The following is a 13372-nucleotide window of genomic DNA, read 5'->3' as shown; positions in this document are numbered from 1 at the left end:
TTATACGTAATCGAGCACTCGGTTGTGTGTAAAGTAGGGTTATCCATTTCACAATTGGTTCCGTGAATCCCATTTGTTTAAAAACCTGAAACAAAAAAGGCCATTCCACCAAATCAAAAGCCTTTGCGGCATCGAGTAGAGTCGCAGAGGCTGGTAAGTCCGGATGCAGGTGATGGAAGATGGCAAATATAGTCTGTATATTTTGTGTAGTTGATCACATTGGAATGAAACCAGCCTGGTCTGGAAGGACTAGGTTTTACATCAACGGCTGGAGTCCAAGGGTAATAACTTTGGCCAGTATTTTGGCATCTATATTATTTAATGAAAGTGGGCGATAGGAGTCACATTTAGTTGAATCTTTATCAGGTTTAAGGAGTGTGATTAGGAGTGCGTCAGGTAACGAGGGGGGCAGAATTCCCTCTTCATAAGCTTCCTCATACATTGCTGCTAGGTGGGGGAGTAATATATCTTGGTATTCTTTGTAGAGCTCTCCAGGTAGTCCATCTATACCTGGCGCCTTGTTAGTTGGCAATGATTTTATTGCTTCCCTCATCTCATCCTCCGTTATGTAATGACTAAAATATTCTTGATGAGCATCAGAAAGCCACGCCAGAGCAATATCGTCTAGGTATTCATTTATTGCAGATCGAGTTACATTTGTCTTGGCAGTGTACAAGTGAGTGTAGAGATCCACAAAACAATGTGTGATAGAGGGGGTGTCATATTTAGGTGTTTCTTGACCTTCCATAAATTGCGTTGTGTACGACGCAGTGTGTGTGGGCCGTAACTTACCGGAGAGTGTTCTACCTGGCCTACCACCTTCCCCTTAGGCTCTGGCAGTGTACTTGTGTGAAAGGTATTTAATTTCATCATCTTCAAACTCGTGATATCTATTTGTTTTCGAATTTCAGCCAGTAGCTTGGGCTCTAATGTGGTCATGTATGTAGTTTCAAGGTTTGTAATATCTTCTTCAGTCCTGGACAATTGCCTCTGGATGTCTTTTTGTATACCTGCAAGCTTACCAATACAGAAGCCCCTAATCGTTACCTTAAAGGCCTCCCAGAGTACTTTACCACCATCCACGTAATCTACGTTATGTGTAAAATATTCAGTAATAGCCTGGCACAGTTCCACTCTAAATACTTGGACTAGTAGTGCTTTAGGATTTAAGCGCCATGTAAATTGATGTGGGGTGTGAGTGGGGAAGGTTAGTTCTAATCTGACCAGTGCATGATCTGAAAGCGTTTTGGGCATATGCGCAATTACAGTCGTGCAAATGCTTACGTCTGCTGTGGCTAGTCAGAAGTCACTGTGCGACCAGGTGTTATGTGTAGTGGATACGCAAGTGTCGTCTTCACTAGAATGGTGGTCGCATCCTCCATATATCTATCATAGCATAGTCTGCCAATACATTCTTTAAGTATCTTGGTGGATTGTTTACCATATCGATCATTGCTGGTGGACCTATCCATAGTTGGATCAATGCACGTATTTAAGTCTCCACCCCATACTATTGCAGATGGCGGGAGTGTGTGTTGTTTGGCCCATATAGAAAGAGGGGTCGTCTACATTTGGCCCATAAACATTGACTATAGTCATGATAGCACCCCAGAAATTACCTTGTACAATAACAAATCTCCCCTGATTATCTTGAGTTTAGTGGAACAGAGTAAAGGGAACTTTTTTTTAATGAGTAGTAGGACTCACTCAAATTACTTAATTCGGTTTGTTTGTACAAAACCATCAAAGTATACAAAGAATAAAAACAGTGTCAAATCACAAGTTCGAATAGCTTATTGAAAGTGGCAATAGAAATGGACAGTCAATGATAATTTAAAATACATTATGAGACAGAAGTGGGTACATAAGGTACAAATTCTACAAGACAATTCATAATACAGTACAATCTATGATAAAAGCTTCTGTTGGATTATCCAGAAAGCAAGTAAAAGCGAATGACAGAAAAAAATCACTGGTTCAGATACATCTGGTTTTAAAATTCTATACGCTATCTGATGCTGCCTAGCTCCTAAATTGAGGCAGGTTGGTCTTATCAACCTCCTGCCTATCTGCTGGTATTTAGGACAGAAAAACAAAATGTGTTCTTCAGTTTCTCTAACTGTAACGCAGGCAGGACATAAATCCAATACTAGGCCAACCGCCTTCTTGCCAGGAAATTTTAGGAGCAGATTGCCGCATCTGAATCTCAAGTATAAGCTTTAGTAGTAGGACTCCTCTAGCATAGGTAGAATAGAAAGTTGCAACCCTGTACGTGGCCCATCTAGCTCCCACTCTGCACTCCGCTGTGATAGTAAAGTGCGTCATTTGCAAACAGGCGACGTCTACCCTATGACGATCTAAAAATGCAAAAACCTTCAATTTTTCTGTGGGTTTTGTAGGCCTCTCATATTCCACATAATAAAGGTTAGCGTTCCCGTAGTTATCGATCTGTTATTCATTACATTCTGCAGTAATTACATAAACAGGATATCTTTGTCTAGATCTGCACATCATATGATAATAAGCAGCAGTTGTGTGGACCATTTTTGGGATTTCCATGCCCTTCCCTTCCCCCTCCCATTTCGCCATCCCAATTATGGCAAAGAAAAGACAATCCCTTGAAACTGATGAATACCCTTCTCCCCTTTAAACATTGCTAATTAGAATGAAAAAACAAGTTTTTGCTGCTCACAATAGTGGCTGGAGTAGCTTGCCCTAATCCCTGATGAATGGGTCATACGGATGTTGCATTACCAATTATTAGTATTACATTTCTGCACAACTCAATGTCCACAAGTAGAATAAACCTAGTGTGAGCCACAGGAGGCAATGACATGTATAGTCCAAACAGTGACACTTTAAACAAAGACAGCCTTACGTTCATCTGTGGGTAGGATGTTATACATACAATCAAATACAACCATTACGTATCTGAATCCACAGTGTATCCGTTTAGAAGACCGCTGATGGAGTCCACTATAGACAAGTTCAAGGTGATCCTGGTCAGTGTATACACCATAATTCAACATCTGATGTAGTCCCTGATTCATCTTGCGCGCCTCTAGGGGATCTTCGGTGTGGCTGCTGTGACGCCTTTGTTTTTAAGTATTTTAGAACTTTTGTAGGCATGTTGTAGACTCTACTTTTTCCGTCTTCTGTAATCCTCAGATAGATCATTGCGTAGGGAATGCTCATCTCCCATAGTTTCTTTTTTTTACATACAGGAATCTTTTCCCAGCTTCCTGGATCTGTGGAGTGAAATCTGGAGAGATAGAAATAGCCATACCTTTATGATTCAAAGTGCCCAGGTCAGGAGCCTTTCGGAGCGCAGCATCTCAATCCCTGTAGTTGAGGATTTTGGCGATTATGGGGCTCGGTCATGCCCCCACTGATGACAGAGGTGCCAATATCTGTGTGCCCGCTCCACAATCAAGACTTCCGAGAAGGTTTCTATGCCCAGCAGTGTGATTAGGAGAGATTCAATACACCGTTCCATATTGCCTGTGTTTTTTGTCCCCGCAACCCCCATGATGCGCAGATTGTTGTGGTGCGACCTCGCCTCCAAATCCTCGGTCTTTGCCAGTAACGCTGTTAAGGTCTTGTCTGTTATGTTTGTTTCATTTCTAGCTGTCGTTGAGCATCTTCCCTCTCCGAGATGCGACGTTCTGCCATATCGATTCTTTCTGTATGCCTGTCCAGCTGCTCTGACATGCGATCAACACGGTATGTTAAGGAGTCTATTTTCCCATCTATGTTTGTCAGTGTGGATTGGATCGTAGTGAACATAGAGTGCACGTCCATCACTAAGTCCACAGTACCTGTTGGTGTAGGTGTCTGACTCCTGAATGCATCGGCAGGTGAGCTTTCAGTTAGTTTTTTGGACTGATCAAAGTGCAATTTGGGTTGTTTTTTTGTCCAGCTTACCCATGGTTGGTGTTACACTTACAGTCCTTAATAAATTATGAAGCAGGTGTTTAACTGTGTCTTTGCAGTATGCAGGCCCTCTGCACAGTTGTGTGTTTCCAGCCACACCTAGGGTGTCCCACCATGGACCTTCAGGAGAACAGAACAACAAGACTCAAGGCCCCAAAAGCATCGAGGGGTCGGAGGTCCTCGCCTATGACTAAAGCTCCCGGACTGCGGATCTGCCACTGCACGCATCCAAATATTGTCATTGTCACACACACGTGCACCGCGTGCCCCCGGTGTCCAGATATCAGCCAGTAGATGTGACTATTTACGAACGGTGCTCAGTGATAGTCAGCGCCATGTCTATTCTGTTGCACCTAGAACTCCCACAAATGTTTAAGACCATATAGCCAGTTCTCAATGCAGCTACAGCTCCTCCCCGCACAGTCCTGTGTAGAAGGGCCCTCACACCACGCGTGCCGATAGCATGCCCTGTATGATGGGGCGGGTGGTGGGGGCAAGTTCACCTTCCCTCTGTAGCTTGGTGTCCATGAGGGAATATACCCAGTGTGCAGCTGGAAAGATTCAAATGCACCAATGTGAAGTCGATTAAATTACATGCCCCATGCCATATAGTTGCTCCATTTAAAAATACAAAATCTATTTACTGTGCCACATGCAGCAGCCCCTAATGCAGTATAGTTGCAAGCTAGTCACTTCGACCTCAGGTCCACATGCGGGGCAGTCTCTCCGCAGTACTTGGCGGGGCGCCGGGTCTATGATCACTCACCCCCCAAGTCTCAGTCTCAGAGAGGCCCCCGACTCCGTTTCTGGATCGGGTGCTTCTGTGGTGATCAGTGAGTTGTGCTTGAAGGATTTATATAGGATAGTAACACAACAGGAGAAGCTCGCTCACATTGCGGCCATTTCCAGGGATGGCTAGCTCTGCCCCACCCCTTTCCTAGCAGTAGTTATATCTAAATACATTATTGCAATGTTAACCTATAGAGCTAAGTATCGCCCCTTGGGAAAACTTTATTGGACATTTTTTCCTCACCAGGGCCTAGAAAACATGTTTTGTAAAGTCCTTCTTATAGATGAATTGTAATATTATTTTATAGTTTAAAGTTACTTGGCCCCCACCCCTGGGATACCTAGGGGAGACCTTGGGGGTGCCTAATATTTAAACTTTAGGTAGATTATCACTTCTACAGTGCCCATACCACTAAAGTTAAGTTTGCACACAATTTACTTTTAAAGACAGTCTGCAAAGCCAGGTTGTTTTTAAAATGACAGCAGGCACTCAACAGTGCACACATGCAAGTTGAGGAAATCTGCTGGGCCGCTTCACCTCCATGCACCATTATATACTAGGGAATTAAGGTCGATTGCACACCCTGGCCCTATTATTTACTAGGGACTTATAGGGTCTATCATGGTCAGTTGTAGGTGTACCCTATTACATGTCGCTTTTTGCATACAGTACTGGCCTTGGGCCTGGATAGTAGAGCCCAGGGTACAGTCAGAGTCAGTTGCCACCAGTATCATTCAGCAGAAAAATGGGGATGAACATAGCAAAAGGATTACATTTTTTAACACATACATTTTGCATAGCAAGGGTACATTGGAATTACAGAAGTGGTTGCAGATGCTTGTGTGACTCTTTCTGTAATTCAGATTATGCAGGAGCCACTTGTGCACTGGTGTGATCCAGAGAGGAACATTACCTTTTTACATGGAGACATGGACCCAGGAAAATGAGGAAACACTTAGCTTCTGTGCCTGCAGAATATTACAGTTGTGGGCACAGAGGCAAAGCACCTGTCTTGAGGTGCTCAGGCTCTGTGTTACAGTGAAGTGGTCCACAGTTAATCAACCTCCCATAAGTGACCCTTAAAAGGATAGAAGGTAAGTCCCATGGATCTCCCAGATATCTTCCTGCTGGCAGGTGCAGTCACTCACTGCACCTTCCTTCAGGGGTGAATGTGTGGCTTTAAACTGTGCTAGCCTGTCTTTCAATCATGTGCTGTTGCAAGTGGGGGTTAGGGCCTGCAATGGGAAACGGTCATTCATTGTGGTAATGCAATGGCCCAGTCTGCACTGGAGCACCCAATAAAGGTTCACTACAGTGCAGTCTAGAGCAGTGAACTCCATCAGAAATACGGGCCCAGATGTTCTAGCCCAAAGACTGCTGTTCTGGTAATGTTCCCGTTTTCCCTAATAGAAGGAATAGAATCTTCTACTTCAATGCAAACAACATTTACATGCGAAGAGGCATGGAAAAAGACATTTCTTTTTGACCAAGGTTTCCAAACTCAATGATTCTTAGAAAGATAAGATGTAAATGCTTGTCACAATACAGTACAAAGCAAAGAGAGTGCTAGGGAGCTAGAGAGAAAGACACAGCGAAAGAAAGAGGGAGGGATGGAGAGAGGCGGAAATGTTAAAAAGAAAAATAAGACGGTTGTTTAAGCTGCCAGGTTGTGCTTCTACTGCCTTCTTTCCCCTGTATTTGTGGGGTAAATAATCAAGACGCTAGATTGCTGAACGGCTGCTCATGCAAGGAATAAAAGGCTTCCTATACATTCTACATCTTCTATCAGTTCAATATTCTATCTTTGATAGAGCACCTCACTCAGCATTCTTAGTGAAAGATGCCCAAAACACAAATTGTTTTCCATTCAAACGGAATTTGCAAGCAAATCTTAAAACAGACTACTGGAATTCCGGACATGTGAAAAGGAAGACCTCTTTTATGTTGGACGATTTTAAGTATGAAACTCAAAAAGTTGTACAGGCTGAAGCAAAAACAATATTGCACTAAAACTGTTGTTACAGTATTCTAGTGAAGTGTTAGTATGAGGATAACATTTGTTATGTGACCGCACACCTGTGATCATCTGTAGTAGATGGCTGATATTGCTCCAGCCTTTCAGAGGCATCCAATATTTTACAGATATAGGGGCAGATGTATCAACATATCATTTTGCGAGTCCTTAATTGCGATTTTTAGCGAATCGCAATTTCGGAATCGCAAAATGGGATGTATGTACATATTTGTGATAAATTTGCGATTTCTTAAAAAACGCAGAATATTTTGCGAATTTTCTGCGATTTCTTAATTAGCTAATTTTGCTGATTAAGAAATCGCTAAAACGGGATCATGCAATGCAGGAACAAACTGATGACATCACAACCAGGAAGTTCCAGTGATTGCTTGCACCTGCTTCCCAAAGCCACACCCAGTGGCAGTTGGAAGAGTGTTGTGAGGCAGAGCAAACCTGTTTGGAGAGCAACGGAGTCACAGAAGGCACAGGAGGAAATGTCAGCTGAAAAGAGAAAAAGGAAGCAAACATTTTCTGAAAAGGAGCAAGAAATCCTCATAGAAGAAATGGTTTGTAACCATGAGGATCTTTTTGGCAAGAAAGCACTAAAAGTTCCTGACTCAAGAAAAAGTAAAATCTGGTTGGAGATCCAGGAAAAAGTGAATTCAGTAGGAGTCACCACTCGCTCCATCGATGAAATTAGGAAGAGATGGTATGACATGCGACTAAGATCAAAAGAGAGACTTGCAGACAGAATTAAAGAGGCAAATAAAACAGGTGGTGGTACTTCATCTGTAGACCAACCATCAACCCATGAGGAATTAATAGAATCAACCCTGCTACCAGGAGTGTGAGTGGAGTGGCTAGCATTGATCGCTCAGACCCTACAGCAACTACACAAGGTAAGATGCATGCAAATTAGTTCAAAGAATGTGTGTAATGAATGTATGTGTGTCCTGTGCTTATACTCATTTTAAGATAAACAGTAGTCCAGTTAGACTGTGAAACCAGAAGTGAGCAATGCATCATGGGAGTTGTAGTGCAATAATGATTGTCACACTTATCATCATAGGAACACATGTGTTTTTTGCAAGTAGTAATTTGGGATACTAAAACAGTTTAGTGCAAGTTATTGCCTGCAATGAAATCAATTTATTTTGAAGAAACACAAATTCATTTTTCACACTCTACATCCACAGAACATACAAGAGACTCCAGGGCAGAAAGTGATTTGGATAATTCTCCTCCACATGTTACGTCTGACACAGAAGAAGGAGTCACTGATGCCCCTGTCCAAAATAGAAACATACACAGGAAGCGCATACATGTTGCACCTCTGCCAGCAATGGAAGATGATGACAATTTATATGGAGGTTCAGTACCCAATGAGACTGACACAGTGTTCCCTCAAGACTCACAAGACCAACCACACATACCAAGGAGGGCACGGTCATTCCGTTTGGAGACATGTAGGAGCAGCAGTGGGCCAAGTGAAGGAGGCACTGTTTTTGCTGGCCTTGAGCAGAATATGCTTCATGTACAGCGTCTGCAACACAAGGCACTCAGGTCAATAAATAGGCAGCTGTTGAAATCCAATAAAAATCAAGAAAGCATGGCTGCATCAATTGTGAAACTCTGCCTGACCCTTGCACAAACAGAAAGTGCTCGTAATAGGGCTGCACAGACAGCACATGTCAGGATGCATACTTACACTAAGGCAATTAACAGGCTTTGTTCTGTCACTAGCAATTTCACCAGGCGCAGCATTAACATGCAGCGTGAATTGAGTGACTGCACACGTGAAATGGCTAAAAGTGTGGACAAAATGATCTCGGTGTTAGAAACTATGCAAACCTCCAACTCTGGTGGAAGCGCTCTCCTAGGCTCTGCTGAAAGTGAGGACAACTCCAGTAGGAGCAGTAGAAACCCTACCCCAACAACCCAATTGAGCCAACGCAGAAGTGGAAGGCGTGCTAGTAAAGGACCTGAACAAGAAGCCATGTATTCACAGAAGCAACATGCTTCAAGCCACCAGAGCAAAAAGTAACATTTGGAATAGTAACCTATTCAGCAAAACTGCATTGTGAAAGCTGTCTTTGTGTTCCGCGTATGGATATTTTCTTTTCCAGGATTAGAAATGTATGATTTACACACATTGCACTATAGTTTGTCTGTTGTGAATTAAAACAACAATTGCAAACATGAGTCTGTAGTTTGTTTTTTCTTACCTAAAAATAATTTTGAGTAATCTCTGTCCTTCTTTGACGGCCAGCCATTGCTCCAACTCCTGCTACTGCCATTCTTGGTGGAGGGATGTCATCATCATCAGATGAGTCAGACTCACTCACTTCAATGTCTATGCCTTTGCAGCATTGCACATGTTGTAACAATTTTACAACATGTTTCAGGATTGTATTGCAAAGCTCCTCCACTTTTGTGTATGCATCTGAAACGGCTTTTTAATATTCCAAATGTACATTCAATTTCCCCACGTGTGGACCGGTGTGCCCTGTTGTACAGTCTTTCACTTGCATTTGCAGGATTTAAGTATGGTGTTAGGATGAAATCACGCACTGCATAGGCACTATCACCTGCATGTGAGAGAGAAAATAGTAACTGTATGTTCCATTGGAAATAAATGGATGGATGGATGTTTGCATGAGTGTTACTCACCTAGTAGGTATCCGTCTTCGAACTGACCAGCACTAAGACGTTTATGAATTGCGCTATGTCTGAAGATAAAGGAGTCATGTGTACTCCCTGGAAACTTTTCAACAATATCATTGATAATGTTTTTGGCATTGCATATGATCTGGATGTTGAGCGAGTGGTAGCTTTTTCTATTCCGAAATACATATTTTGTGGCTGCAGCTGGAGTGATAGCAATATGGGTTCCGTCAATGCATCCAATTACATGTGGAAATCCTGCTATTTGATAGAAATCCAACTTTGTTTCCTGTAAGGCTTGTTGTGTATTAGAAAAATATATATGATGTTGGAGTCTCCTTAGCATTGCATCCAGGAACACATGAAAAAAGCGTGATAGGGCACTTTGTGACACTCCACCAACCTCTGCAATGACACTTTGAAAAGACCCTAAAGCCAAAAGGTGCAGTGAGCACAATACATGCACATATGTTGGGATCGATTGTGTCCTGCCTGTAGGATGTTCCAAAAAAGGTTCCAATTCATTAATCAGGTCCAAAATGGTGTTTGGATGAAGTCTGTATTTGTCATAAATCTCCTCCTGAGTCTGCTGGAACAGCGTAATGTGTATTCTGAAGATTCTCTCCAGTCTTTGTCTTCTCTGGGCAAGAGCTTGAATGCGCAGCCTCCTTGCAATCAGGTACAGTCCCGCCATTTTGGAATTTGAAACAATGCATTCTGAGAGCCTTTTTATATATTTTTCTGTTACCACCTGCTTCTATTTGGTGTTAATAGCGATTTCTTATTTAGCGATTATTGAAAAATCGCTATTTGCGATTTTTTGTCATACATCTTGATGCGATTTCTTAACTTGTGATTTCTTTTTTGCGAACATCGCAAAAGTAAGAACATGCAAAATAAGGAATCGCAAAGAAATTCTGAGAAAAACACTTCTCGCACACTAAGAATTCCCTAAAATTGTGAATTCTTAAAATGCGATGCGATTTGTTTCATACATGCCAGTTGCACTTTTTTTTGTTGCAAACGCTGCGAAATTGCGATTCGCAGCGTTTGCGACATGAAAACGACTTGATACATCTGCCCCTTAGTATCACCCCTATTATCCTTTTTGAGGTGTGCACCGGACATGTTATCGACTATTCCATAGCTGTACTTTATATTCAACGGTGCATTAAACATATTACTGCTTTTCCACCAGACTTATTGGCTTTTCAAAGGCATGAAGCACTTTGAATGTGGTACATTTCCATAAAGGCCTGTCCAACTTTGCCCTTGGAGCGCACTACGATTGCCCACTTAGTATGAGAAGGCACCTCAAGTAACAAAACCAATTCTTAAGAAAAATAATCAAAAACAATAAATCCCCGCCCTGCAGAAACTTACTGTAGGAAATTAGGTTACTGGTTGAGGGGGGTAGTTAACCCTACTCAAGCAGCATCTACAATCTCTGTCAGGGGGAAACAAAACCAACCCCCAAATTAACCTATGCTCAACCCTCTGGTAGCTTGCCACAAACGCTGACAGGCCTCACTTCAAGGCAACATGTAAAGTATTTATGCAGCACTTCAAACATTCATTAAGGAAAACCACAACACAAGAAACATACCACACCAAAATGTAATACATTATTTGAGACCACAGCAATTAAATTCCAATCAGTAGAACCAGAGATTTACAATTTTAAAGATTTTGTGAAAATAGTGCCTCCCTACATTTTGGAGACACGAGTTGACCGTGCAGAGGATGCGACACTGCATTGGAGTACATGAAAGATGTCTGGTTCTTTATCCTAGATCATTGAAATGAAATAATAAGTGATTTCACAATTTGAAATAAAGATCATTTTCAAAATCATTTTAATAGATCGATTTCCTGGTGTCTAGAGAGAAACAAGGATACAATATTGATAAAGTTAAGACCAATACTAATACACAGTTTACCAACGTTGCTGTGAAGGTTGGGGTAGAGCCACACTTACCATCAACAACAGGAACAGAAATTGAAAAATACCTGAAGAAGTCCTAAGAGGGATGAAACACGTTGGCAAGCAATTGTGTGGTGATTTTAAAAAGGACAAGTTATTTACAATAAAAGACCTTTTATAACTACAATCAAGATATACGACTGTTTGATATTTTCTTCTAGGAAGCCATTTTGTTTGTGATATATTTCTTTATTTATCTGAATGAGTTGTACTAGAACAGTTATATAAGCAACACTTAATCTTCTCGTGCAGGGTCAATTTGTAGTTTTGGATAACGGTGGTTTTCAACCACCAATTTGGAATGCATGTGGGTCACATCCCAGACCTGTTGCACCGAGGCTTAGTGCTAATTTATTAGGCATACTAAATAGTGACGTCTGGTGCCTGACCCAGATTTTTTGTTGATATATTGAAAATAGTGCCTAGTTCTGCCCAACTGTGATCGATTGTAGGTCAGATACAAGCACCAAGTTTGGCCAGCTGAACAAAGTAACTTAAATCCTGGTTTGCAGAGTGTTGCAAGAGTCTGTGTCAAGGATGGGTTGCTCAGCAGCAGTTCTGAGAAAGATGTAGTGCTGCTATGCGGAGTCCTGCATCGTCGTTGATGAGGGGCTTGCGATGCAAAGTCCTGTGTTGAGGATGCATTGCACAGTGGTGATTCTGAGGAAGCTGCAGGGCTGCGATGTGAAGTACTGTGTCGTTCTTGAGGATGCCATGCAGGAGGGGTTTACGAGGCTACGGCCTGCTTTAGAGGTTGCATTGAGCAGCTACGGTTCTGAGGAAGCTTTGGGCTACATTGCAAGCTCCTGCATCAGGTTTTATTGTGGCCAGTGGTGTTCCTAGGGATGTGCGGGGGTTGCAGACTGCACCGGATGACACCATCACATGGGGTGACACCGTGACAGGCCTGCCAAGTATCACGCATCACATCAGGCGTGACGCTAATGCATTTAAGTGTGGTGTTCCCGCATCACCGCACTTAAATGCATTGTCACGCATTTTAGCCACTGATTGGGCACTCTGCCTGACAGCGCTGACAGCGCCTCTGACACCCGGCTGTGTGTGCCCGTGCGGACGCAGCCGCAGGTTCACTTGCCAGCCTCGGACTAACAAGATTGTGTTGGCACTCTGAGTCATAGTGCTGTGCGCAGCTCTCTGCTACAATATAACAATTTTGAAATCTTCAGCACTGCGCAGCCCTGCCTGGAGAGACCCGGGCGCCGGGCCTGCCTCCCAACAGAGTCGGCGTTGCCAGGCAGCTGACAGATTCTGTGGCGCTGAGGGGGCAGTAGCCGTCGGTAGTAGGAGTGTTGGCTGGCGGTGACGTGGGGAGGGGGAGGGGTAGGGTGGTGGGTTGTACATTTCGGAATATGGACAAATACAAGTAAGCAAACATAAAAAAATAAAACGAATTTCGTTGTGTGCACTACTTCGCCAAATGCAATGCAGTGCACACAACGAAATTCGTTTTATTTGTATTTATGTTTACTTACCTGTATTTGTCCATATTCCGTAGTTTACTACCCCCCACCCTGCCCCTCCCCACATCACCACCCAGCAGCACTCCTACTACCGACTGCTACTGCGTGGAGTGGGGTGTCGGATGTGTCCTCACGAGGAAATTAGTGAGGTCGGAGCAGCCGCGTGGGCCCTGGCCAAAGTAGCATTAAGGAAGGCTCCGAAAGCATATTCTGCTTCTATTAGGCAGGCTAAAAGCAGTTATTATGCTGAGCGCATTGCCATGTCTAAAAATAATTCCAAGGAAATGTTTTCAATCAATAGCTTCAATCAATAGCTTTCTAACTCCTGGCGCAGAGTGCATTGCCTTTCCTGCCTCTGACACATGGTGCGAGAAACTGTCCTGTTTCTTCATTGATAAGATCCAGATGATCCAGGCCACTTTTGGCACTAGTAGCCCCAAGCAGGTGGGGGTCTCCTCTTCAGAATACTCCAGTTTTCAATTTATCTTCCTCTTTTCTGATGGGAT

Source organism: Lissotriton vulgaris, chromosome 1_1 (genome assembly GCF_964263255.1).
Source record: "Lissotriton vulgaris chromosome 1_1, aLisVul1.2, whole genome shotgun sequence".
In the NCBI taxonomy this organism is placed as follows: Eukaryota; Metazoa; Chordata; class Amphibia; order Caudata; family Salamandridae; genus Lissotriton; species Lissotriton vulgaris.
This window is presented reverse-complemented; position numbering follows the sequence as displayed.